This window comes from Myxocyprinus asiaticus, chromosome 16 (assembly GCF_019703515.2).
Source record: "Myxocyprinus asiaticus isolate MX2 ecotype Aquarium Trade chromosome 16, UBuf_Myxa_2, whole genome shotgun sequence".
Taxonomy (NCBI): domain Eukaryota; kingdom Metazoa; phylum Chordata; class Actinopteri; order Cypriniformes; family Catostomidae; genus Myxocyprinus; species Myxocyprinus asiaticus.
Genome location: NC_059359.1, coordinates 27,135,840 through 27,162,566, shown reverse-complemented (window position 1 = coordinate 27,162,566; position 26,727 = coordinate 27,135,840). Strand labels below are relative to the sequence as shown.

General features: G+C 40.2%; 1 pseudogene; it reads right to left on the bottom strand.

Moving 5' to 3' along the window:
• Window positions 1-263: 263 nt before the first annotated feature.
• LOC127453850 (E3 ubiquitin-protein ligase TRIM4-like) lies at window positions 264-26,727 on the bottom strand (annotated as a pseudogene).

Below are 26,727 nucleotides of genomic sequence, written 5' to 3'. Positions count from 1 at the left end.
TTTTTTACCTGGTTTGCTGGATTTCTATTTTCCATTAATAAAAATAAATAAATAAATAAATACAGACGAGTCAATAGAAAAGTTAAAAAAGAGAATTGACAGCCATATGAAGATCTTCTACTCTTGACCTACACCTGCAACAGTAGGAATTATTTAAAACACCAGCCTTCCTCTAAAAAAAAAAACAAACAAAAAAAACCACTCTTTAACGACTTGTCTTTTCATATGTACCCTTGATTCCTGTGAATACATTTTGAATTGTCCTAATTTCGCCATACATTTACTTAATATTTGTCTTTCTCCTTCATTCCTCCTGTCACTGGAAATCATTCAACCTCTGTGGAGAAAGACAAACACAAATTGATATTTTCACATGATTTATAGCATTACAGTAGTGCTCAGATGATCTGACTTAAACAACAATGACTTACAGTGGCTTTTCTCTACATATAAAATCAGACAGTATTTTGTATGAACATGTACAAATATGTCAAGACAAGTGAATGCATGATATTATTATTTAACTTACAGTTTTTCTCAATCGATTTTATACATTTCTCCAAACTATAGTCAGTGCTCTCAAAACAATTCACACAGCCGACAAAACAGACTCTTTTTTTTTTTTTTGTTGTAATTAAATTTTTTTTTATTAAATCATACAATAACAATGAAATGCAAAACATATATATATATATACATATACGGCAGCAACCAGAGTACTGATCATTCACTACTGACCACACGATATTGATGAGATGCCTGATGTTATAAGAAGAGCTGCGGCCCCAAATAAACCCCACTTGATCTATATGTATAAGAGATGTCATAACCTTTCTTAATCGGTTAGCCAAAAATGTTGACAAAATTTTTACATCTAGTTGGATCAGGGAGATTGGACAGTAACTTTTACACTCGCTTGGATCTTTGTCCTTTTTAAGAATCAGACTGATCCGGGCTTGTGTCATGGTTGGAGGAAGCTTTCCATTCTTTAATGATTCAGTATAAACTTCTAACAAAAGTGGAGCCAGTTCTGTAACATAGGATCTAAACAATTCTGCGGCAAAACCATCTGGCCCCGGAGCCTTTCCAGTAGGTAGGGACTTTATTACCTCGTCAAGCTCCTCCAAGGTTATCTCAGAATCAAGAGCGTTTTTTTGCTCAGTCTTCAGTTTAGGAAGATCTAATGGTTCCACAAAGTTTCTAATATCTTCATCAGTAGACAAAGACGTGGAACTATAAAGATCAAGATAGAATTCTTTAAAAGCATTATTAATATCAATGGCTGAAGTAAAAATTTCACCACCAGCAGATTTCACTGAGGGAATGGTAGAAAGAGACTCTCTCTGCTTTATATATCTAGCCAAAAGCTTCCCTGCTTTGTCCCCCAACTCAAAGTATAACTGTCTTTCCCTGAATAACCAAAACTCCACTTTCTGCGACAAAATAGTATTATATCTATATTTCAATCGGGTCAATTCTCTGAGGCCATCAGCTGACATACAGCGCTTCAGCTCTGCCTCGGCACTTTTAATATTTCCTTCCAACTCCACGAGTTCTCGTGCTTTGGATTTTTTGATGAATGAGGCATACTGTATGATCCGACCCCTAAGAACCACCTTAAGTGCCTCCCAAACCATGCCCACAGAGGATACCAAGGACCAGTTTTTCTCCATATAAATATTGATTTCAGTCTTTAACATTTGTTGGAAATCAGGATTTTGCAGAAGGGATACATTAAGGCACCAACTATATGATTTATTTTTCTCTATATGTGGCAACACCTCTAAACTCACCAGGGCATGATCTGAGACTAAAATGTTTCCAATTGAGCAATCCACAACAGATGAAATGAGGGATTTGGATATATATAAAAAAATCTATTCTAGAACAAATCTTATGGACTGATGAAAAAAATGTATAGTCTCTACCAGATGGGTTCAAAAGTCTCCAAATATATGTAAGACCAAGATTTTTACACATCCTGTGAAGCGTCAGTGTTGCACTAGGGGGTTTACACACTTTTGCTTCACTGTGATCAAGGACTGAGTCCATCAAAAGATTAAAGTCTCCTCCCAAAATTATATCATGAGGGGTGCCAGCAGCTTGAAACTTCCCTTCAAGATCTATAAAAAAGCCCTGATCATCAGCGTTAGGTGCGTAAATATTAGCCAAAATAAGACTTTGCCCCTGAATTTCTGCTAAAACAATAATGACTCTTCCTAATTTATCTTTAATCTGTTTGAGACATTTGAATTGTAGATGTTTATTGACCAATATAATGACTTCCTTGCTCTTGCTTGAGCCAACACTAAAGAAAACATGTCCACCCCATATCTTCCCAAATTTTTCAGCTTCCTGCAGGGAAAGATGCGTTTCTTGAAAAAACACTATATCATATTTTTTACGTTTAAGAAAAGAAATAACCTTCCTTCTTTTTATAGGGTGCCCCAACTCATTCACATTCCATGTGGAGAGAGATAGTACACTCATATTAACATTTGACATAATTTTTATATAATAGAAAAAATAAATTGTGTGCCAAAGACAAAATTATGAAGACCACATTTCAGCATTAATGCAACAATAAAACCCTGAACTTCCCCCCGAACAAAACAAACAGATAAAAGAAAATTGTGCGCATGAACCCGGCATCAATCCCTTTAAACTCAAAGAGTCCATGTACGCCTACGAAAGCCCCCGCGACAACTTTGCCATCGGATTGCTCAATTTTGCCTCACAAATTTGTAAGGCAAAATTACATAACATCAAATATTTTGTAAAACAAACCACAGCCAATAGGCAGAATAAACACAAAGAATGTGTAGACTCATTCACAGAACTGTCTCGAAGGTGTGTTCCTTCACAAAACAAATTCCAGCCGATATAAAGCCGTTCAGTTTCCTCGGTCAGACAAACGAATCTTCAGTGAGCCAGCTGATGAGTGCAGCAGATGACATACTCATTCCAATGTCCCACGAAAATACTCCACAAATCATACTCCAGCCAACAGGAGGCATAAGCACCAGGAACTGACAGATTCATCCATAACTGTCCCAAAGTAGTGTTATTTAACAAAACAAGCTCCAACCGCTAGGCGGGATCAGCACAAAAGGAAAGGAAACACGCATCCCGGTTCCACGAATGGTCAAGAGCCAATTCACTCGGAGGCCGCATAAAAGTATATCCCATGATTTACACAGTCCGCCAACTTTATAAAAGACTTTCTTTGTGTGGGCATGTAGATATTTTGCTGTCATCCGTAGTGTCTATTCTCAATCTGCCTGGGAACTTCATTGTAAAAGTGATCTTCCGTCAATGCAAAAGTTTCTTTAAGGAAAAGTGTTAATCCACAAAACAAAACAAACTCCAACCACTCGGTGGAGCCAACGCAAAAAGAAACAAAAATGGCGCCCAGCTTCCTCCGAAAGCCAGAGTATGTACAGTGAATCAATCCACTCACAAGAAAAACACCCAATGGTTACTCACCCATTGTTTCAATAAAAGACATTGCCTGATTGGGACATGTAAATACTTTGCTGCCGTTCTTGGTGTTTATTCTCAGTCTGGCTGGAAACATCAGAGCAAAAGTGATCTTCCGCTGATGTACGTTTCTTACATTCCTTAAACCGATCGCGTTTCTCTCTTGTCGAGTTCGCAAAGTCCGGGAACAAGAAAATATTGTAATTCTTCCAAGAAAGCCTTCCTTTGCTCCTTGCCTGGCGCAACATGAGATCTTCTTCGGATGATCTCAAAAATTTGGCCAGAATCGATCGGTGCCTTTCTCCCTCAGCTGTGAGCTGGGACTCTGTGAGCTCACTCGATTTCCAGCTTGTGGGCTGTTATGTCGAGCAGACCCGGGAAAAGCTTGTCCAGGAATTTCACCATGTCTCTGCCCTCCTCATGCTATGTTATACCTGGGGCTTCTATTCTCAAGATCTTCAAGCTTTTCAAGAACATGTTCCAAATCAATTTTGTTCGCGAGCGGACTAACGGCTAATTCCCTCTCCGATGCCTCCAAACAATCGATCCGTTTTTCAACATGTCACTCCTGTGACTAGCTCAGATAAATTTTTTTCCATCGCCGTAATAGATCAACGTATTACAGCGAGATCCTCCAAGTCCACAAGTACCTTCGTCAACATCACCGACATGTTGGACAGTTGACGCTGGATTCCTTCTCCCGCTGTGCCATCCAAATCGAGTCCCTGGTCCATAGGCCTGTCTGGACTTTCATCTTGAACCCGTAAGTGTCTTTTAATGTCTCCAGAGCCCGAGGACTTTGACTTCTTTTCCATGTTTACCTCAAACAGTAAATGTGTAACTGGGTGTATCGAATTTCACCGGATTATATCATGAAAATAATGTAAAAAAATTAGCAAAGTGCACAGAGCTGTCTCTCACATGTCTGCCCTTCGCATGGCATCACGTGGCTCTCCGACAAAACAGACTCTTAATTTTACAGAACAATTCAATTTCACTGCATAATGAAGCAATGTATTCTTTTCTGATAATGCATTTATTAAACCGAAATACTAACATCAAAACTAGAGATATGTTCTCTATTGAATTCATAAAATTTTCAGCTATAGACACACAACTTGACTATTGAAATAACACATTTATCATAAAAATCCACAATAAAGACCTGTTTCCATGTGTTTTTGTAAAATTTCTCAATTTATAGTTGTTCCTGCTCTTCCTCTGGAAAGAGGATGAGGATATTTAATTTAATAATTAAAAAAAAGCAATCTTGCTATATTATATGGACCTACATTAGACAGCACTGTAAGCACAGATGGAAATTGATTGTGGCATTCCTCCCTCTTCTTCTTTTTTGTTGAAATTGAAGTAATTGTAGATCTACTCACATTAAGCCAAACTCTTTGTGTGTCTCAGAGAGACCGTGATTCATGACATGATCAATTAGAGTGACTTTCAAATAATTTGAGTTTCTTCTGTGTCTTCTCTACTTTACTCTTCCACCCTGCTGTCCTCTTTCTCTCAGCTCACCATCATTACACCATCTCCATTTGGTCTTTCCTCCACTCTTTCAGTGCTCACCCCTGAAAGAGTTGTGAAAACATTCACCTTTTCTTATCACTTCTTCCTCCTATTTCCCCTTCCTTTACCCACTCTTCCCAGTTTGAACCACAAAGGTCTTGTTCTTCCTCTTTTTCTTCCTCATTTTTTTGTTTGGACTGAATTTTCATATTTGACCCCTTTTACAGATAGCAAAGTCATGATAGTTGTGTGGAAAAATTTTGTAAATTGCATTTTCTTTGCTGTGTGCTTTACTAACACAGCAAATATCAATATGAAGGCATCTGACAACCTCACGTGAACATTTGAGAATATGACTTTAATTTAGTTGTCTGTGTTAACTGTTTTGAAAGCATGAATCTTGGATCAGATAAATTTGTGTGTAGTATTAAGAGAAAATTATGAAAATCAAGAAAAATTTACAATCTGTTTAGGAAAATAAGAATTGTTTTGAGAGCACTGATTACAGTTTGGAGAAATGCATAAAATCGACTAAGAAAAACTGTAAGTGTCCAGATGGCTGTGTTAATTGTTTTGAGTGTTCAGTGACATGAGTTTGGAGAAATGTGTAAAATCGATTTTAAAAACTGTAAAGGGATAGTTCATCCAGAAATGAAAATTATGTCTTAATTTACATACCCTTATGTCATTGCAAACCTGCTTGACTTTCTCTCTTCTCTCATCATTGACTTTTATTGTGAAAAAACATACAATGAAAGCGAATGATGAATGAGGCTAACTGTCTATCCTTTGTGTTCCACAGAGGAAAGAAAGTCATTCAGGTTTGGAACAACATTTTTGGATGAACTATGACTTTATGCTGTAGAAAGTGGTCAGCTTGATTGTGCCATTCTCAGTCCCCCAGTGCAGATCTAGCGTCTCTTCCCTCTTGTTCTGTAAATTTATCATAGAAAGGTTAATCTGCATGGCCTCAACTGCATTCCTTTCCTCTGTCTCCAGCTGTTTCTTTACTTCCTCTTCTAACTGATTTATTAAGAACTGCTGCATCTCCTCAAACATGCAAATATATCTTATGTGAGATATATATTGTAAATTCATAATTAGTTTTTCTCAAAATTATAGGAGTTAAGGATGGCCCTGCTGTACCTGCAAACTGATCACTGTAGTTTTAACTGTGATGTGCAAGATCGGGGTTGGAACAGAAAAATTGTCAGAGAGTTCTAGGACTTCAAAAAATATAAACATTAACCGTGTCATGGTTTTGGACTTGTGTGTCATTATCATTGTTACTGTCACCTGTGTCTTGCTCCCCTGTGTGTATTTAAGTTGGTTTGTTCCCTTGCTTCAGTGCTTGGTGTTTAGTTGTTCCAAGTCAAGCTACCTCTGCAACTGTTCCTGCACTGTAAAAAATGTCTGCAATTTTAACAGTAAAATACTGTTAAAATGACTACAGTAAAAAAATGAAAATAATTGGTATACGGGCAGTTACCTTAAAATATACAATAAAAAATATATATTTAAAAAGACAATACATGTAATTTTACAGTACAATGTTGTAAAAAAAATAATTTTTACATGTAAAAAGTATGATTTTGCTGTATAATTAATGGTAAATATATATTATGTTTAACAAGAGAGTACATGTTCTTTTTATAGTAAATTATTGTTAAAGTTACGGTTAAAAAACAAAACAATAATCGGGCGTTCCCAGAATTCCCTGCGTTACCCGTCACATTTCATTATATTTTATGGGAATAGTTGCTTCTTCTTATTTTTAATATCACTTATCTACAATGGTCTGTGTTATATTTGATGTAGTTTAGTTAATGTTTATTGAATTATTTTAATTTCACATGTGTTACCATGATGGTGTTTGGTGTTTGTGCGAGTGACACTGAGCATTGTCTGCTCATTGCTCTTGGATTGCAATTTGTAACTGCTATGTAAACAGACTAGGACTGTATTTTCATATCATCCATTGGATCCATCTTATTGCACACCCTCTCCCTAATCTCCTTTGTTAACCATATTTTAATTATTTATTTTTGCCTATTTAAGATTTAAACTGCAGTCACATTACTCACATAAACTCAGCAAAAAAGAAACGTCCTCTCACTTTCAACTGCTTTTATTTTCAGCAAACTTAACATGTGTAAATATTTGTATGAACATAAAAAGATTAAACAACTAAGACATAAACTGAATAAGTTTCACAGACATGTGACTAACAGAAATGGAATAATGTGTCTCTGAACGGGGGGGGGCTCAAAATCAAAAGTAACAGTCAGTATCTGGTGTGGCCACCAGCTGCATTAATTACTGCAGTGCATCTCCTCCTCATGGACTGCACCATATTTGCCAGTTCTTGCTGTGAGATGTTACCCCGCTCTTCCACCAAGGCACTTACAAATTCCCAAACATTTCTGGGGGGAATGGCCCTAGCCCTCATCCTCCAATCCAACAGGTCCCAGATGTGCTCAATGGGATTGAGATCCGGGCTCTTCACTGGCCATGGCATAACACTGACATTCCTGTCTTGCAGGAAATCATGCACAGAATGAGCAGTATAGCTGGTGGCACTGTCATGCTGGAGGGTTATGTCAGGATGAGCCTGCAGGAAGGGTACCACATGAGGGAGGAGGATGTCTTCCCTGTAACGCACAGCGTTGAGATTGCCTGAAATGACAACAAGCTCAGTCCCATGATGCTGTGACACACCGCCCCAGACCATGATGGACCCTCCACCTCCAAATCAATCCTGCTCCAGAGTACAGGCCTCAGTGTAACGCTCATTCCTTCAACGATAAACACAAGTCCGACCATCACCTCTGGTGAGACAAAAACCACAACTTGTCAGTGAAGAGCATTTTTTGCCAGTCCTGTCTGGTCCAGTGAAGGTGCTTTTGTGCCCATAGGCGACGTTGTTACCGGTGATGTCTGGTAAGGACCTCCCTTACAACAGGCCTACAAGCCCTCAGTCCAGCCTCTCTCAGCCTATTGCAGACAGTCTGAGCACTGATGGAGAGGGATTGTGCGTTCCTGGTGTAACTCGGGCAGTTGTTGTTGCCATCCTGTACCTGTCCCGTAGGTGTGATATTCGGATGTACCGATCCTGTGCAGGTGTTGTTACACGTGGTCTGCCACTGCGAGGATGATCAGCTGTCCTTCCTGTCTCCCTGTAGCGTTGTCTTAGGCGTCTAACAGTACGGACATTGCAATTTATTGCGATGGCCACATCTGCAGCCCTCATGCCTCCATGCAGCATGCCTAAGGCATGTTCACGCACATGAGCAGGGACCCTGGGCATCTTTCTTTTGGTGTTTTTCAGAGTCAGTAGAAAGGTCTCTTTAGTGTCCTAAGTTTTTATAACTGTGACATCAATTGCCTACCATCTGTAAGCTGTTAGTGTCTTAACGACCGTTCCACAGGTGCATGTTCATTAATTGTTTATGGTTCATTGAACAAGCATGGAAAGCATTGTTTAAACCCTTTACAATAAAGATCTGTAAAGTTATTTGGATTTTTACAAAATTATCTTTAAAATACAGTTTCTTTTTTTGCTGAGATTGTCTTCTTAGCAAATCTGTTCAATAAGAACATATCTTTCTGTTGCCATTATGCTTATCAAAGAAGTCCAATAAAACAGACTGCGGAGACTGCCTATTGATTTCAATGCTATTTTTTCCATCACCTTTTTATCCTCTGAAACCGTGTGCAATGGCTTTCCAATTATCAAATATATTAATATAATTTATTAAATGCCCCTTTGTACCTGATAAAACTGTGAAAGATATAAGAACAATACGTGTAGTTGCACTTAATGGGTTTAAGAGCGGTTCATATCTCTAGTTAATTTACAAGCATTTTTACGTGCTACTTATATAACGAGGCTTTTAGGAAACATGCTGTAGTAAGTACAATTTAAGTGCTACTAATGTTCAACTTAGAGCTTCAAGAAACCCAGCTCAAACATCACCCATGCAGATCGGGACTGTGCGAACATCTGTCTGGTTCTTTCTCCAGAATCAATTCAATTCATAACCGCTGCAGTGTCTGGATCTCAATATTAACTTGATTTCATTCTCAAAGTATTCTGACTTTATCATTTTGACTTTATTCTCGAAATATTACTAATCTCGTAATGCTACGACTTTCTTCTCAAAATATTATGACTTTATTCTCAAAAGCCTCCGTTCGGACAAACTGCAGGGTCAGATTGGCCATCAGGTGGGTCGGGACTTGTCACGATGGTCCGGTGGGCTACTAGAAGGCTGATGTACATTATGATAACACCTTGAACTCTTCATCATGTTCCTTAAACCATTCCCGAACAATGTGTGCAGTGTGCCATCAGGTAATACCATTGTGATGAAGAGGTAGGTAGCACATGTCAAACTGACATCCACATGAATGGATGTAAAAGAAAACGGTACTCATCGTACCAGGCAACCTTCTGCCAGTGTCCCAAGGTCCAGTTACAATGCTCGCATGCCAAATGTAGGCGCTTTTGACGGTCGACAGGGCTCATCATGGGCACTCTGTGGCTATGCACCTAGTGTTGTGACACATTCCTCCCATAACCATCATTAAAATTTTCTTTGACCTTGTGCCACAGTAAACCTTCTGTCGGTTCGGACCAGACGGATAGTGTCCGTTGCCTTCGCGCATTGATGAGCCTTGGGTGCCCAACACCCTGTCGCGGGATTGTGGTTTGTCGTTCCTCGGACCACTGTCGTTAGGTACTCACCACTGCTGACAGGTTTAAAAAATTAAACAAATCTTTAAAATAATACATTACTGTTGTACAACATATTTAATTTTAAAATAAAAAACAACCCCCATAATGCTTAACTCATGGGCATTGCTAGACCCTGTTTAGAAAGGCTTTAGCACCCCTAATAATTAATCTCCCCCCCCCCCAATCTGTGACTTTGCATTCACCACGCGAGTGTTTTACCCAGCAGCAGTGCACTTGTTTAGAGCGCCACAGTGCGAGACTGCTCTGGTGGCTTTTCCCACCTGTAAAGACTGACTAAAGCACAAGCTAATAGCACTGGAGTGCAGGCTGTGAAGGAGCATATCATTGGTTTGGCCCACTGAATGAATACGCCCCATTTCCTCATTTGCTTCGTTAACGAGTGAGGATCAGCGTCTCTTTTGACCGATTTAAGGAGTGGAGGAGGGAAATCGCATATTTAGTTCGGTAATCTCGTTTAACAAAGCGAGAAAAGAGCTGGATGAATTAAAAAAAAAGTGGCTAATGACATCAGGATGTAATTAAAACTTGTAATTACTTTTAGGCTGAATAAGTGAACTGAACGAATAAGTGAACAAATCTGAACAAATCTTTTTAATATATACAGTTGTGCTCAAAAGTTTGCATACCCTGGCAAAAATTGTGAAATTTTGGCATTGATTTTGAAAATATGACTGATCATGCAAAACAAAAAGTCTTTTATTTAAGGATAGTGATCATATGAAGCCACTTATCATCACATAGTTTTTTGGCTCCTTTTTAAATCATAATGATAACAGAAATCATCCAAATGGCCCTGATCAAAAGTTTACATACCCACCCCTAGAGTTCGCTAGTTCGAATCCCAGGGCGTGCTGAGTGACTCCAGCCATGTCTCCTAAGCAACCAAATTGGCCCAGTTGCTAGGGAGGGTAGAGTCACATGGGGTAACCTCCTCGTGGTCGCTATAATGTGGTTTGTTCTCGGTGGGGCGCACGGTGAATTGAGCGTGGTTGCCACGGTGGATGGCGTGAAGCCTCCAAACGCGCTATGTCTCCGTGGCAACGCGCTCAACAAGCCACGTGATAAGATGCGTGGGTTGACTGTCTCAGACGCGGAGGCAACTGGGATTCGTCCTCCGCCACCCGGACTGAGGCGAATCACTACGCCACCACGAGGACTTAGAGCGCATTGGGAATTGGGCATTCCAAAGGATATAAAAAGATCTCCAAAGCCTTGAAAATGCCAGTCAGTACTGTTCAATCACTTATTTAGAAGTGGAAAATTCTGGGATCTCTTGATACCAAGCCAAAGTCAGGTAGACCAAGAAAGATTTCAGCCAAAACTGCCAGAAGAATTGTTCGGGATACAAAGAAAAACCCACAGGTAACCTCAGGAGAAATACAGGCTGCTCTAGAAAAAGACAGCGTGGTTGTTTCAAGGAGCACAATACGATGATACTTGAACAAAAATTAGCTGCATGGTCGAGTTGCCAGAAAGAAGCCTTTACTGTGCCAATGCCACAAAAAAGCCTGTTTACAATATGCCCAACAACACCTTGACACACCTCACAGCTTCTGGCACACTGTAATTTGGAGTGATGAGACCAAAATAGAGTTTTATGGTCACAACCATTAGCGCTATGTTTGGAGAGGGGTCAACAAGTCCTATAGTGAAAAGAATACCATCCCCACTGTGAAGCATGGTGGTGGCTCACTGATGTTTTGGGGGTGTGTGAGCTCTAAAGGCATGGGGAATCTTGTGAAAATTTGTGGCAAGATGAATGCAGCATGTTATCAGAAAATACTGGCAGACAATTTGCATTCTTCTGCACGAAAGCTGTGGATGGGACGCTCTTGGACTTTCTAGCACGACAATGACCCTAAGCACAAGGCCAAGTTGACCCTCCAGTAGTTACAGCAGAAAAAGGTGAAGGTTCTGGAGTGGCTATCACAGTCTCCTGACCTTAATATCATCAAGCCACTCTGGGGAGATCTCAAACGTGCGGTTCATGCAAGACGACCAAAGACTTTGCATGACCTGGAGGCATTTTGCCAAAACGAATGGGCAGCTATACCACCTGCAAGAATTTGGGGCCTCATAGACAACTATTACAAAAGACTGCACGCTGTCATTGATGCTAAAGGGGGCAATACACAGTATTAAGAACTAAGGGTATGCAGACTTTTGAACAGGGGTCATTTCATTTTTTCTTTGTTGCCATGTTTTGTTTTATGATTGTGCCATTCTGTTATAACCTACAGCTGAATATGAATCCCATATGAAATTAAAGAAATGTGTTTTGCCTGCTCACTCATGTTTTCTTTAAAAATGGTACATATATTACCAATTCTCCAAGGGTATGCAAACTTTTGAGCACAACTGTATATTTTGTATACCTTTATTTTACCAGAGTTATTCTATTGAAATTAAAATCTCTTTTTGGAGTGATTTTCTATTTTGAAAGAATTCAAAAGACTTGAGATAGTAGGCTATTAACAGTGGTGTAGCTAGACACTGGCTGATAGGGCTGAAGCCCCAGATCTTTTGTTAATAGCCCCGAATGCTTTTTCGTGATGAGAAAAAAAAAAAAAAGAAAAAAAAGTAAGGCTTAATGTTAATTACATCAGGGTACAAAAGCAACAAGGCAGGCTTCAATTCTGGCTACAAATGTAAATTAATTCTGATCAGTGAGCCCCACCTGTATTAACTGACAGTTCACACTTTGACTTTAACCTGCTCAAGTTCATCTGACACATTACCGAATGCCTCGAGTGTGATCTTTCTATTTTCTCTCACAGGGGTGCATCTTTTCTGTATCAGAGGCACTGATGTTTTATTATGCCAGATTTATTTCTAAACATATAATCTATAAACCTAATTTCTAATCTTCATTTGTTCACAATCCACACACCAAGTACATTTTAATGCATGCGCCAGTCAACTTGTTCGGCGCATCCCTTCTCGCTCCCTAAAATGGACTCTACCTAGGTAAAATCAGCTAGCGCGTTTAAAAATTACCATCCATAATCAAATTAGCAGCAAGTTCACTGAACAGCGAACCAACCAGGGGTGCGTTTCCCAAAACCATCGTTAACGAACTATGGTCGCAAGTTTCATCGTTACCAACATAGTTCAACGATTTGGTGTTTCCCGAAACTGTAGTTCCAACGAACATTCGCAAACGGCGTCGCAAAGTTGTGTAGTTGGAACTACAGCTCTCCACCTGTGGTTAGAAGCATAGTTCCTTGTTAGTTTGTGGTGTCGACGTCATTGATTTGGCCACGGCTGGGGTGTGTACTATTCAGACTTATCACCCCTATGCCCTATTGCTTTCAAAGACTTCACCATCCACTCTGAGAGCTTTAAAAGGCTTGAAGTTGTGGTGCTCAATTTTTTTTATTGGAAATTCAGTCTTAAACGATCTTCCAGTGTGACTGTCACAATTGTTCTCCCTTGTGCCCTCTGAAGGGATTATTTATGACATTTGGAACACAGGATTGGGTTCGTTTTCATGTAGAAAAGGTGTTATTTTATTATTTACAAGTGAATATCTTTGTTACAACATTTTCCAAAGAGAAATTTCACATATGGCTATATATGTAAAACACAATATGTATGTTAATGTATGTATGCAGCATCTTCATCATCATCAGCACCAGCATGACCCCCTCTTACTTGTCAGGAAGTTGAAAAAACTGCAATGTTGTGACCGGATTTTTTGAGGAGTTTTGGGGAAAGTCAGCGTGGTGTTCATAAGCTGTAACAGCAAAGGTGTTACTGCTTTCACAGCCTTGCTGACCTAAGACTTGCTGTGCCACAGGCCATCAGCAACCACCTCCATAAATCTGCCCACAGTGTAGCTAAGAACTGCACTGCTGGACTTAAGGCATAGTTTCTTCTTGTGGCCCTCTGAAGGTGTGGTTTTACAACCTGCAGCAATTCAAGGTTCTTGGTCCTTGGAATCCGGAATTTTCTTTTGATGTCGTTATCAGATAGAGGGTCAAGTGGGGAAAAATGTGTTCTTATATACACTACCTGACTTCTGCGTCACCTTCTGTGCTCAAGCTGTAGGATTCTTTGTAAAGCCACCATTGAGCATTTGATACACACATAGATACTGTATTTGTTAGGTGAGTCATTAATACACAAAATAGATGTTTACGTTTATATACACTTTGTAAGTGGTGTACTCTTTATTACAGTATAAAAGTGGTTTAGTCAGTAAGCAGCTCCATAGCAATGTTATATCCCCACGACGCTGCTGTTAATAGCGAACATGGCATCTGATGACTGCTTCTGTTATTTTCTGTCCTCCACTGTTTCGCTTTATTTTCACATTTCCTCTGTTGCTTGTGTGTTTGTTTGCATCCTGTTGCAGCACTGAGCTAAAATAATGGGGTTTCCCTCTTACCTCACTTTTACCGCACTTGAGCACATACATAATGCACACTCTTCATAAACCAATAAGAATGCCACTTTTATTCTTGACACAATGAGAGATATAGAATTAAATATATATGGAGTGAAAGATACAGTCTGGGTCTGGTAAATGGGGCTCTGGTGAAGCTGTGTGGTGCTGCATGGCAAAAAACATATGATTTTCAAATTGCTTTTCAGTGACAGAGAAGTTAAAACACTTCACCATACAAAATATAATATCCCATTTGATGACCAAAAATATTTTGTAATGTGTTTTGTGTTAATGCTTTTGTAATACACATGGCATTCATCCAGTAGTTTAAGATGTGGAAATGAGCACATAAATGTGATACTTGTGACTTGCATCACAGTAGCATGTCAGATCAAAATGTAAGCAATTAGTGTGTGAATCAAGTCTCCCTGTCATCCCTTCATTATCAACTACCAGAATAATGTCATTAATAAATTAAATAAGTATGATTATGAAAAAAATGGAATTAAATACAAACCTTTGTAGGGGAATATTTAAGTGTGCACAATTATTAGGCAACTATCAGTGTGCACAATTATTAGGCAACTATCAGTGTGCACAATTATTAGGCAACTAAATTACAAAAATAAATTCTCCCAACTTAATTGTTTATTCTCAATTTTTAGAGTAAGTGCAACAAATAAGTAACACAAAATGACAATTAAATAACATTTTTGGCCTTTCAAAAATATTCAATGACCTATATAGTCACCCTTCTTTTCAATAACTGCCATGAGCCTTCCATCCATGGAGTCTGTCAGTTTCTTGATCTGTTCATGATCAACTTTCGCTAAAGCAGCAACCACAGCCTACCAAATGCTGTTCAAAGAGATGTATTGTCTTCCCTCACTGTAAATCTCACATTTGAGAAGGGCCCACAAGTTCTCAATAGGATTTAAGTCAGGTGATTTTTGAGGCCCTTGCAGGTTAGCCAAGGAGTGGAGTACTTGGATGCATGTGATGGAGCATTATCCTGCATAAAAATCATGTCCTTCTTGAATGCTGAGGACTTCTTCCTGTACCACTGCTTGAAGAAAGTACTTTCCAGAAACTGGCAGTAGGTTTGGGAGTTGAGTTTCAGTCCATCTTCAACTCTAAAAGGTCCAACTACCTCATCATTAATGATAGCAGCCCATACCAGTACCCCTCCTCCACCTTGCTGATGCCTTACTCGAAGTGGTGCCCTGTGTCCATTAGTGATCCAGCCATGGGCCCATCCATCTGGTCCATCAAGAGTCACTCTCAATTCATCTGTCCATAAAACCTTTGAAAAATCTGTCTTCAGGTATTTTTTTGCCCAATCTTAATGCTTCAACTTGTGAATATATTCAGTGGTGGTCGTGTTTCAGCCTTCTTGACCTCGGCCATGCCTCTGAGCATTTGACACCTTGTACTTCTGGACACTCCAGGTAGATTGCAGTTCTGGAATATGGTGGCAGTGGAGGATAATGGGTTCCTGGTAGCTTCACATTTAATTCTTCTCAAGTCTTTTGCAGTTAATTTGCGCCTTTAATTCTCCATGCGTTTTTTGTGCCGCAGTTGACTATTCGCAACAAAATGTTTGATTGTCCGGTGATCATGCATCAATAGCTTAGCTATTTCAAGAGTGTTGCATCCGTCTGAAAGGCATTTAAAAAAATTTTTTACTTTTCAGTGCCAGTTAATTCTCTTTTTTGGCCCATTTTACCTGAGGTAATGAAGCTGCCTAATAATTATGCACACCTTGATATAAGGTGTTAGTCACTTTCGCCACACCCTCCCTCATTACACAAATATATATATCACCTGAAAATGATTGAATTCAATAAGCATTCAAGTTTATATGGTTTGGAGTTGGAAAATTTGCATGGAAATAATGATAAGATCAGAATACTCACTTGCCTAATAATTGTGCATGCAGTGCATATATAAAACTGGTTCACATTTCCATGCCATGTGCGTGGAGTTAAACTGCTGCATTTAAATAGCCTCTTTGGAGTGCCTTTATTTTTAATCAGTTTAAAATCAGATGTCATTGAACTCGTCCAATTATTGTTCTTAAGTCTGCACACCAGAGCAAAAAAAAAAAAAAAAAAAAAAAAAAGTCTTACCATTAAGTTGAACTTTGCTTCATTAAAAAACAACCTGGAATCATGTTTAATAACAGTCATGAAACCCAACGCAGGAGTTTCGAGATGCATTTATAAAGTTCTTTTTGACTTTACTCTGTGATCTCACAATGGTGTTTTATTGCCACATTAAATAAAATAAAAAAATAAGATTTCTAGATTAAAGTTGTAATATTTTGCGAATGAAGTAAAAATTAAGAGAATAAAGTTGTAGCATTAAGAGATTAAAGTCGTAATAGTTTGAGAATAAAGTTGTAGCATTATGAGATTAAATTCATATGAGAATAAAGTTAAAATTATTAGAATAAAGTCGCAGCATTTTGAGATTATAGTCATAATATTTTGAGAATAAAGTAAAAATTATTAGAATTAAGTCTTAGAATTGTGTGAATGAAGTAGAAATATAAGAGAAAACAAATCTCAATATAAGGAAAGCTTCATTATCACAGCAATAGATGGATTCCGAGCCAGCAGCTTCATTCATGCAAGAGATGGATGTGGAGGATGTAAACATATTTAGAATAGGATTTAGCGATAAAGAAATCCTTGGTCTTTTGGCGCATCAGCACAGAATTATTAGTATCCGGACACTGCAGCGGTTATGTAGGAACTTTAATTTATTCAGGAGAAAGAACCAGACAAATACGAGCAGTACCACTTGGCGTTGTTATTGGGTTTTCCTCTCTAAACAATACTGTAACTGAGGAGATGTTACCACATACAATATCTTGATATGGACTTCTATAATTCACAGCAGTTCCATATATGTTTCACTTCATTTGAGTGCAAGCCTATATCTCGTGCCTCCCTTGACAGGCGCCCACACATTGAATTCTGCTGTACTAATGCACACCTCATTCATGAACCGAGAGCTCGCAAAAACTTCGCACAAATTCAGCTCGGTTGCATAGCCAAGTTACCTCCCTGGTTAGTGATGTTGTATGTAAAGACCCAGCTGCTCCACTTTGCTGTTGTCCACCACATCACTTTGATGTTACATTCCTTTCGATTTATCCTCAAAATATTACAGCTTTAATCTCATAATCTCATTATTTTTTACTTTATTCTCTAAATATTATGATAAATGACAATTGCAAATTTAAATTGTTAAATGACTTTGATTTTATTGTTAGTGTTAGTTTCTGCACAATGAACAATGAGCCGAATCAGCCGACAAGTTCTCGCTTTGATCCGCAATTTAAATTTAAACATTTTTGATCCATTTATTGTGCGCCTGACATTTGCTTATATAAAGTTCTGAACCGGTGTCAGTGTTGTGCTTAATATAATTATTTGTCAGGTAGGGTGGTCATATAGGTTTGATATAACTTTAATCTGTAGAAATTGCGAAATTATTGATTTTGTATAATAAACACAGTTTTGAAAATAAATTATTTGATTATTTGAATGATTCTTTAAACGGTTTAAGTTATTTTGGTGTGTTTGCTATATAAAATGACAATATTCTGAATGAATATTAGCTGCTACCTTGAATGATGTAAAAACAGTAAAAAAATAAAAAAAAGTATGAAATCTGTGAAATACTTTAAAAAGAGTGAAATACATTAAATGTGCACATCTAATAGTGTCAGTGGGGGCTGAGCCCCCCTAAGATTGAAATCCTAGAATCGCCCCTGGCTTAATTCCTGAATGTTTTACACACCCATCTTGTCATCGAACCAAAGAGGATGAGGATCAAAGAAAGAGAAAGGGGCCGTTTGCACTGAATGCACCCTTGCGCTACAAAATAGCTAGACGCAGTGCAACAAACAGAACACATGCATGTCGAGATGCGTTTTTAACCATTTTAAGTATTTTTAATGTGTCACGATGTAAAAAAAACCCGCGACGCTTCGCAATTGTCAAAGTTCTCCGTTTAGCTCATGTTTACATGGGAAAACAATTGTTAAACAATTTTGTGTATGGAGTACTACGGACACAAAAATGTACAATTGGGCTTGCCTAAAAGTTCCCAAGTACCTTACGCTGCTATTAAGTGGTGTGTGAGAGGAGGTTTACACTGAAGTTCCTAAAAAACAGACTTGATCAACCGGATTACAGTGTTCTTCTGCAAAACTATTTACTCAAAGGTTGTTTGTAATCTTATTAGGGGTCCGATTTGATTGAAATTTCGCGCATATCATCTAGGGACTGTCCTGACAAAAAAAAAAAAAAACATTTGGATTTTTGATTTGTCAGATCGTTTCGAAGATATAAGCTAATTAATTATTTGGGCATGGCCTAAATTTACTTAATGGCCTATATCTTCTGAACGCAAAGTCCAAACTTTACGCAACTTGGAATAATTTGATACCACAACATTTTGAGGATGCATGCAAAGTTTAGTCCAATTTTGCCAATAGGGGCACTACAAATAAAAGATTCCTTATAAATGAAAACTGCCATGCATCATTTCTGGGTTATGCGCATGCTAACATATCCTTACAAAAACCATTCAACAAATCAACAAAAATGCCCGCCATCAGCCAATCAATTTCAGCAGCTAATAACTTGCATTGCGAATGGTCGATTGTTAAGAAATTTACGGTGTACTTAGAGATGGCAAAAATTAGGCTGCATACCAAAGTTGGTGAAAATTGTCCACAAAGTGGCGCTATAATGAGCTAATTTGTATTTTTGCTAATAACTTCTTATCTGTATGGGCTAGAATCAAAATTCTAATTTCCTATGATTCCTTGAGTCAAGACGAAAAAAAATTGTATACCAGATTTTATTTCTGCCCCTAAAATATTCTGCCATGTAGAATTTGATCATAAAACTACATAATTTTTTTTTCTCAAGTTCTGGATTTAATTGTCCAGCAATCCAAAATCTCATTTATGCATGGTAAATCAAGGATGTGTTACCGATTTTGTCTACTAGATAAAGTGCAAAGACAAAAAATCCTTTAAAATCCTCTTTGACTTGTAATGTGCTGTTGTCCAGCAATCCAAAATCTATTCTTCTTCTCCTTCTTCTTCTTCTTCTTCTTCTATTGTCATTCTGTTGTCATTCTAAGAAAATTCTAATTTTACAACTGTGATAAAACAATCTTTTGGAAGAAATCTTTACACAAAAACAGCTGTGCCCACAGGCTCTATTGTGTCCAATTTAATTATTTTGGCCATGTCCTGGCCATATGTGCTTGGACCCCATGATATATTTATGTATTGGACTGGATTTGAAATTGCATTGTGCCATAGAGCCACATTATCAGCAGTTGTGGGAAATACGCACATTTTTAGCCTTTAATGAAATTAATAGTAAGTTTAAGTCTTCTAATATGTTTTGATAAACAGCCAATTGAAAAAGGTACACTTCCTTTAAATACTTTCCTGAAGATAACTCTTACACTGATAACGGGCTGTCAGTTCCATCACGATGACTGGACTGTTACTCATAGATAGCTCATGCTCTAAAAGAAAGGTTTAATTTATAGATAAATCTTATCACCACACCACACTGTGTGAATGAGAGACATATTGTCTGCACTGCAAAATACAGCCAGGCATCTCTCACAGTTTACATATACCCCAACCCTGCTGGGCATAACCTGGTTGGCAATCAAGGTTTCTTCTTCACCCCTTACGGCATAAAGTCTGTAATCTTTCACTATAAGAGCTATTTTCTCAAAATGTTTAGAAACCCATGTCTGCCAGAAGGAAATCTTCTCATTTTGATAATTCCTAACTGTAAGTCCATGTTCCCACCCTGGTTCAACTCCTATGTTAACTTCCCAGTACACCTGACCTGTTTGTATGTCCTCCACATATTTGTCCTTATAACCATTGTGAAACTTCTGAAATTTGGCAAAGTAATCTTTGCCTTCATAATGTTGATAGCTTCTTATAGCTAGTTTCAGGTGTTTGTCTATTGTACTATAGGTCTGAAGAAAACACAGACAATGGGAAACAAACATAATCAAAACTAATGGCACTTAATGAATACGGTTCTAAATTTCCTGTGTATACTGGGAGTACTTTTATTATGAAACTTTTATGTTGTGTATGATGCTATTCCGCTATTGCGGTTTCCTTTCACTTTCACTTTCGTTTGCTCCGACATTTCTTCAGGTGTTAATGTGCGTGACTGAATAAAGACCATACTTAATACCACATTTAATGCCACATCTGATATCACCTTTGTGATCATATCATCGCAGCTATACCATATGCAGTCCAAACTGGATCATTGTTGAGGCATCCATCTAATGCTTCTTGCCACCATTTGCTCACATATGTGCTAGATATCTCCTCTGTGCACTACTCAAAGCCTCTGTGATGCCAACTGCTCTGCCAACTGCTCTGCCAACTGCTCTGTAACGTGTAGTACTGCTGTGCATTCAAAGTCTTCATATAAAGAGTTGAACATTTCTCTGTCTCCTGTCACGCTTCTTACGGAGCCCCATAGTGGATTAACATTCTACCCAGCTACCTTCATAATAAAGAATTACAGTCCCTTACAAATACTGAACATGTTTAAGAAAACAGTACAATGAGAGACATTAATTTAAGCTTAACTCACCTTGTTTAACAGGACCTAGCATGTCTCTCCAAACAAACACTGGCAGGTCAGTTTTATAAGGGTCAAGGGTGAAGTGTTCAGAAATCACTCGATAACCATTAAGTCTTGACCTAAATCTTTGGAAAACATAATTTTCTTCTTAATTTAATTTCTGCTGCATAAAACATATGTATTTAAGCCATATATTGTGATCTTTGATATAAATCCTTGAGTTCTGACAGCCAGGACAGCATCTTTATGCCTGTGATGAACTTATGGCCCATGAACTGAAGCGCAATAGGTAGAAGAAATCAGAAGAGCTTTCATAAGGTTGGACATAAAGCTTAACTTTGTACTTTCTGTTCATTAATATGCCATTGTAGAATGTCATGTAGAGTTAATTTATGAAGGTGCAACTAGAATTAGTTAATGTTTCACCATCTATCATAATGCCCTCATTTGTTGATCTTTAACTGTGCAGTTTTACACTAACACCTCTCATTTGCCTGACAGTCAGAGACTTACAATCTTTTCAAAGGCATGCACTGTATAAAGCCAGATTACCCAGATTAAATTTTATTTTCTCAACCTTTTTTTTTTTTTTTTTGTCAACTGAAAATGTTTTGGAAAGATTTTTTCTTAAAATTGTTGTCAGCTGAATGATCAACACCAATTTAAACAACAGTTGCACAACCCACTGAACAAATTATACTTCTATCCCTCACAGCCTCGTTTTCATTTCTGTCAAAGAAGTAATATGGCACAACTCTGATTTGACTTTGACTGTCAGAGTCGCGGCCTTGTTGTTAGTGCCTGTGCTCTTACAAACTGTGGTGGTCAATTGTGGTAACAAGGCCACAATAATGTTTTGAATAAAAAAAAAATTTAAAAAAATGTATGCATGTTACACCTTACTTCATTTGCAAGGCAGACTTCATGTCTTTGTTCTTATTGAGCATGATTTCTTCAATTAAAGGGAAACATTCTTCATTCCACCACTGAAGACAATGGAAACAGTTTTGATTCTTGATCAAATCCATATGAAATGACTGATTCTGTTAAATTTTAGTGCTCAAATATGTAACATTTGTAATATTCATTGTGTTGAAAGAAAGAGAATGGCATTACCTCCAGAAATCTTTCAGGCTGGCTTATCTTAATCCTGATTCCAAAACGGACACCTGGATGTTTCCATTTATTTGCATCTCTGTCAACAATGATGTATTTTGCTTCATTGGTGCCTCAGCAATGCTTACTGTCCTCTGGAGCTTTTTCATTATTCTTTCCTCCTTTTATAGATATAAATAAAAAATAAACAAACAGTTTCCATCTATGTTGCCTGTAATGTTTTGTTTATTTGCATGATTCACAGATTATTACAACCTCACTGGTCTTCATAGCCTCCTTTACAGGCTTGAAACTGTGTCTGGGATGTTTCTCTCCCTCCTTGCAGATAAGGTAAACCAATCTCTGATCATCTTCACAGAAAAGTTTGAGTTGCTCCTCATGTTAAGAGCAGAGCATTTCATGTGCATTCCTGGGAGTCAGTTGCTGTTCTTTCACAACTTCTTTTGCCTGGCTCCATTGCTGTAAAGCTTCCACAAGATTTCTTAGGACTCTATTACCTTTAAGATCCTGTTTGATAAAGTTTTGCCTGCATTCTGGACATTTGTTAGCACCTGTGCTTGATTCCAAATAGTTTGTAATACACTGCCTGCAGAAATTATGCTCACATGGCAAACTTACTTGATCTCTGAAATCACTCAAACACACTGGACACATAAGGTGAAGAGACAGTGTTGAAGACATGATGTTTCTCTGTTTAGAGTCTTCTGATGATACAAGAAATTGACAGTGTTAAGTCTTTGAAATCTATGCACTTATAAAAGAGTGAGGTTTTAGTGAGATGCTGTGTCTGTGCTCTGTTCAGTTTCAAGGTGTAGTGTTTGTTCAGTCCTTTATTTAGTAAGATCACACCCTCTCCCAATTATTGAACAGGAATTTTTTTCTTACCTGTGTATTGAACCCAAGATTTTTTTTTAAATGTTTCGAGCCTGTAAAGTAGGTTTCCCCACATACCACTTTTCCATAAGTAAAAAGAGTCCAAGAGGATAAAGTTGATGGTAACACCTTAAAATAAGTTGAAATATATATATATATTTTTTTTTACCTTCAGTACATTAGTTAACATGAACTAACAATGAACAATACATTTACAGCACTTATTAATCTTGGATTATGTTTTAACATATTTTAATTACATATTTAACATTAAAAGTTGTTTATGTTAACATTAGTCAATGCATTATGCGCTAACATGAACTAACAATGAACAACTGTATATTTATAAATTAAAGGTGCAATATGTAACAATTTTCATGTAATATTCGCCTTTTTTTTGCCAATGTGTGAACGGCTTGTAATGCAACTTAAGAAATGAGCCCTTTCCGGACTTCCTAGGCTGCCTATTAAAGCCTGTAGACTGATTTTCATGTGAAGGGAGCAGGTCAGTTTTGCCGGGAAAATCCAAAGGATGTGATGTTTATGCGCGCTCCCGAGAGCCTTGGCTCAGACAGTAATAGCTTCTCTTTTGATATTCAACAGCGACAACAAACTGCAACACTAGGTAATGTTATCTTAGAGATGGAATCCAGCACAACACCGACTCCTACACAAACCCAGAGTAAGAAGGTCCTTCCTCAGGGGAATTCGCCGGGGTGGGGGGGGCTGTCGTGAGGAGCGTGAGATCCGAGAACCACATCTGGGTGGGCCAGTAGGGTGCTACTAGGACAACCTGCTCCTCATCCTCCCTGACCTTGCACAGGGTCTGTGCAAGTAGGCTCACTGGGGGAAACGCGTATTTGCGTAGTCCAGCTGTGTGCCAGCGCGTCTATACCGAGGAGTGCCTCGGTCAGGGCGTACCAAAGCAGGCAGTGGGAGGATTCCCGGGAAGCAAACAGGTCTACCTGTGCTCGACCGAATCGACTCCAAATCAGCTGGACCACCTGGGGGTGGAGTCTCCACTCTCCCCTGAGCGTAACCTGTCGTGACACCACGTCCGCTGCGGTGTTGAGGTCGCCCGGGATGTGAGTGGCTCGTAGCGGCTTGAGGCGCTGCTGACTCCAGAGGAGGAGACGGCGGGCGAGTTGTGACATGCAACGGGAGCGTAGACCGCCTTGACGGTTGATGTATGCTACCGTCGCCATGATGTCCGTCTGGACCAACACGTGCTTGCCCTGGATCAATGGATGGAACCTCTGCAGGGCGAGCAATACTGCCAACAACTCGAGGCAGTTGATGTGCCAACGCAGCCACGGGCCAGTCCAGGAGCCGGCGGCTATGTGCCCGTTGCATACGGCGCCCCAGCCCGTCTTGGAGGCATCTGTTGTAACCACGACGTGCCTGGAGACCTGCTCTAGGGGAACCCCTGCCCATAGAAATGCTAGGGCGTTCCAAGGGCTGAAGAGGCGGTGACAGATCGGCGTGACGACCACACGATGTGTCCCGTGGCACCATGCCCATCTCGGGACTCCAGTCTGAAGCCAGTGCTGAAGCGGTCTCATATGCATCAACCCGAGCGGTGTGGCAACTGCGGAGGATGCCATATGCCCCAGGAGCCTCTGAAAAAGTTTCAGTGGAACCGCTGTCCTCTATCTGAACGCCTTCAGATAGTTCAGCACCGACTGTGCTCGCTCGTTCATGAGGCGCACTGTCATCGAGACTGAGTCCAACTCCAAGCGGAGAAAAGAGATGCTCTGAACCGGGGAGAGCTTGCTCTTTTCCCAGTTGACCCGAAGCCCTAGACAGCTGAGGTGCCTGAGCACCAGGTCCCTGTGTGCGCACAGTAACTCCCGAGAGTGGGCTAGGATCAGCCAGTCATCGAGGTAGTTGAGTATGTGGATGCCCACTTCCCTTAGTGGGGCAAAGGCTGCCTCTGCAACCTTCATGAAGACGCAAGGGGACAAGGACAGGCCGAAGGGGAGGACCTTGTACTGGTATACCCGGCCCTCGAAAGCAAACCGAAGGAAGGGTCTGTGTCGAGGTAAAACCGAGATGTGGAAGTACACATCCTTCAGGTCTACCAATCTTGATGCCGGATGCTCGCTAAAATGCGTTTCTGCATCAGCATCTTGAACGGGAGTTTGTGCAAGGCCCAGTTCAGAACTCGCAGGTCCAAGATTGGCCGCAACCCACCGCCTTTCTTCAGTACGATGAAGTAAGGGCTGTAAAACCCTTTCTTCATCTCGGCTGGAGGGACAGGCTCTATCGCGCCCTTGCGCAAAAGGGTTGTGATCTCCGCACGCAAGGTAGCAGCGCTCTCGCCCTTAACCGAGGTGAAGCAGATGCCGCTGAACCTAGGCGGGTGCCTGGCGAACTGAATCACGTAGCTGAGTCGGACGGTCCAGGTCAGCCATCGCGACAGATTGGAAAGCGCAAGCCATGCGTCCAAACTCCGGGCGAGGGGGACCAAGAGGATAATCAAATCGGACGTACCGGAGGGTGGGGCCTCATGGCGGGGCGGAGCCTGAGGTGCCACATCGCGGGGGCTCGAGCCCCGTGGCCGTGCTGAGTCCAGGGACATCACAGCACTTACCTGGCTCCCGATACCCACCATAAGATTGGTTGAGGAGGGGGGAGGAGGAACATCGTTCCCGCAGTCCATCGGAGCCAACCCGGTGTGGGCGTGTTTGTGCCACGGCTAGGCGCGCAGGCGTGAGCGGCGCTCTGGGCCCAGGAACCAATCATCGAGCCACAAGGGTTCAGGGGAGAGTGGAGGGTTCCACTCTAGCCTGATGCTCGCGGCTGCCCGGGAAAGCATGTCCGTTATCTCCGCATCGGCCTGAGACTGAGCAACCACACCCGAAGGAGGGAGCCCAGCCGAGGCATCCGCATCAGAGTGGACGAGCCCGCTCTCTGATGCTGTGCTCGATAACTCATCATCTTCCCGGGCTCCGAATAAGAGGTCGAACTCGCCGTGAGATGAGCCGGCTGTCTCATCCGAGAGCCCGACCGGGGCAAGCGAGCGTGCTGGGGAATGGGAGGTATGTGAGGGTTTACCCGGTGGAGATGCTCCCACTGAGGTCCCCAAATTGCTAACCAGCACAGCCTCATACCCGTAGGTAGAAGGACCGAGGCAGGGAGCCGCTGGGTTGGCTTGCTTTCTTACGAATGCAAGCCATGACCGCAACGTTGCCATGGTCATGTTCTCACAATGAGGACAAGACCCATCCACGAACGATGTCTCCACGTGGGCAGCGCCCAGACATGTAAGACAGCGACCGTGGCCGTCAGAAGCGGAGAGATAACGACCGCAACCAGGAATAACACACAAATGGAAAGGCATCTTTAAAAAGACGTTTCCGTGTGTGCCGCTCTTTTAGAAAGAAAATATACTTTTTTAGAATATACTCTTTTGCTCTGCCGAAGTGCCCAGGGGCGTTCTCTGCACTCCACGGGTGCAGAGGGGGAGAAGCCGCTGAAATGCGCCGTAAATCCAGCAGTTTTAGGTGAATGGTAAAGAAAACTGAGTTTGAATTTAATTCAGTGCACTGAATGCAACCGCTCGGCTCCGAAGAGAAAATCTGAATGAGTGGTTGCATACCAGCTCCTTTTATACCCGTATGTCCGGGGGAGTGGCATGCAAATTCCACTCGCCAATTCCCATTGGCCTTTTTTCAAAAAGCAGAGGTGTTCGGGGCTCCCAAGCGTGACCCCTAGTATCACTACATCGACACAACTTCGAGTGAGTGACAGATAGAGAACATCTTTATATTCCAAATTACTATTTCTTTATACAACCTAAAACTTACACGTTAATCTGTAAAGGATATGTTGGACTGTTTGTCCATTTTTGAAAAATATTAGATTCTGAAAACTCACCAGCTCTTTTTTGACACATCACCCAAAGAAGAACAACAGGAAGGAGA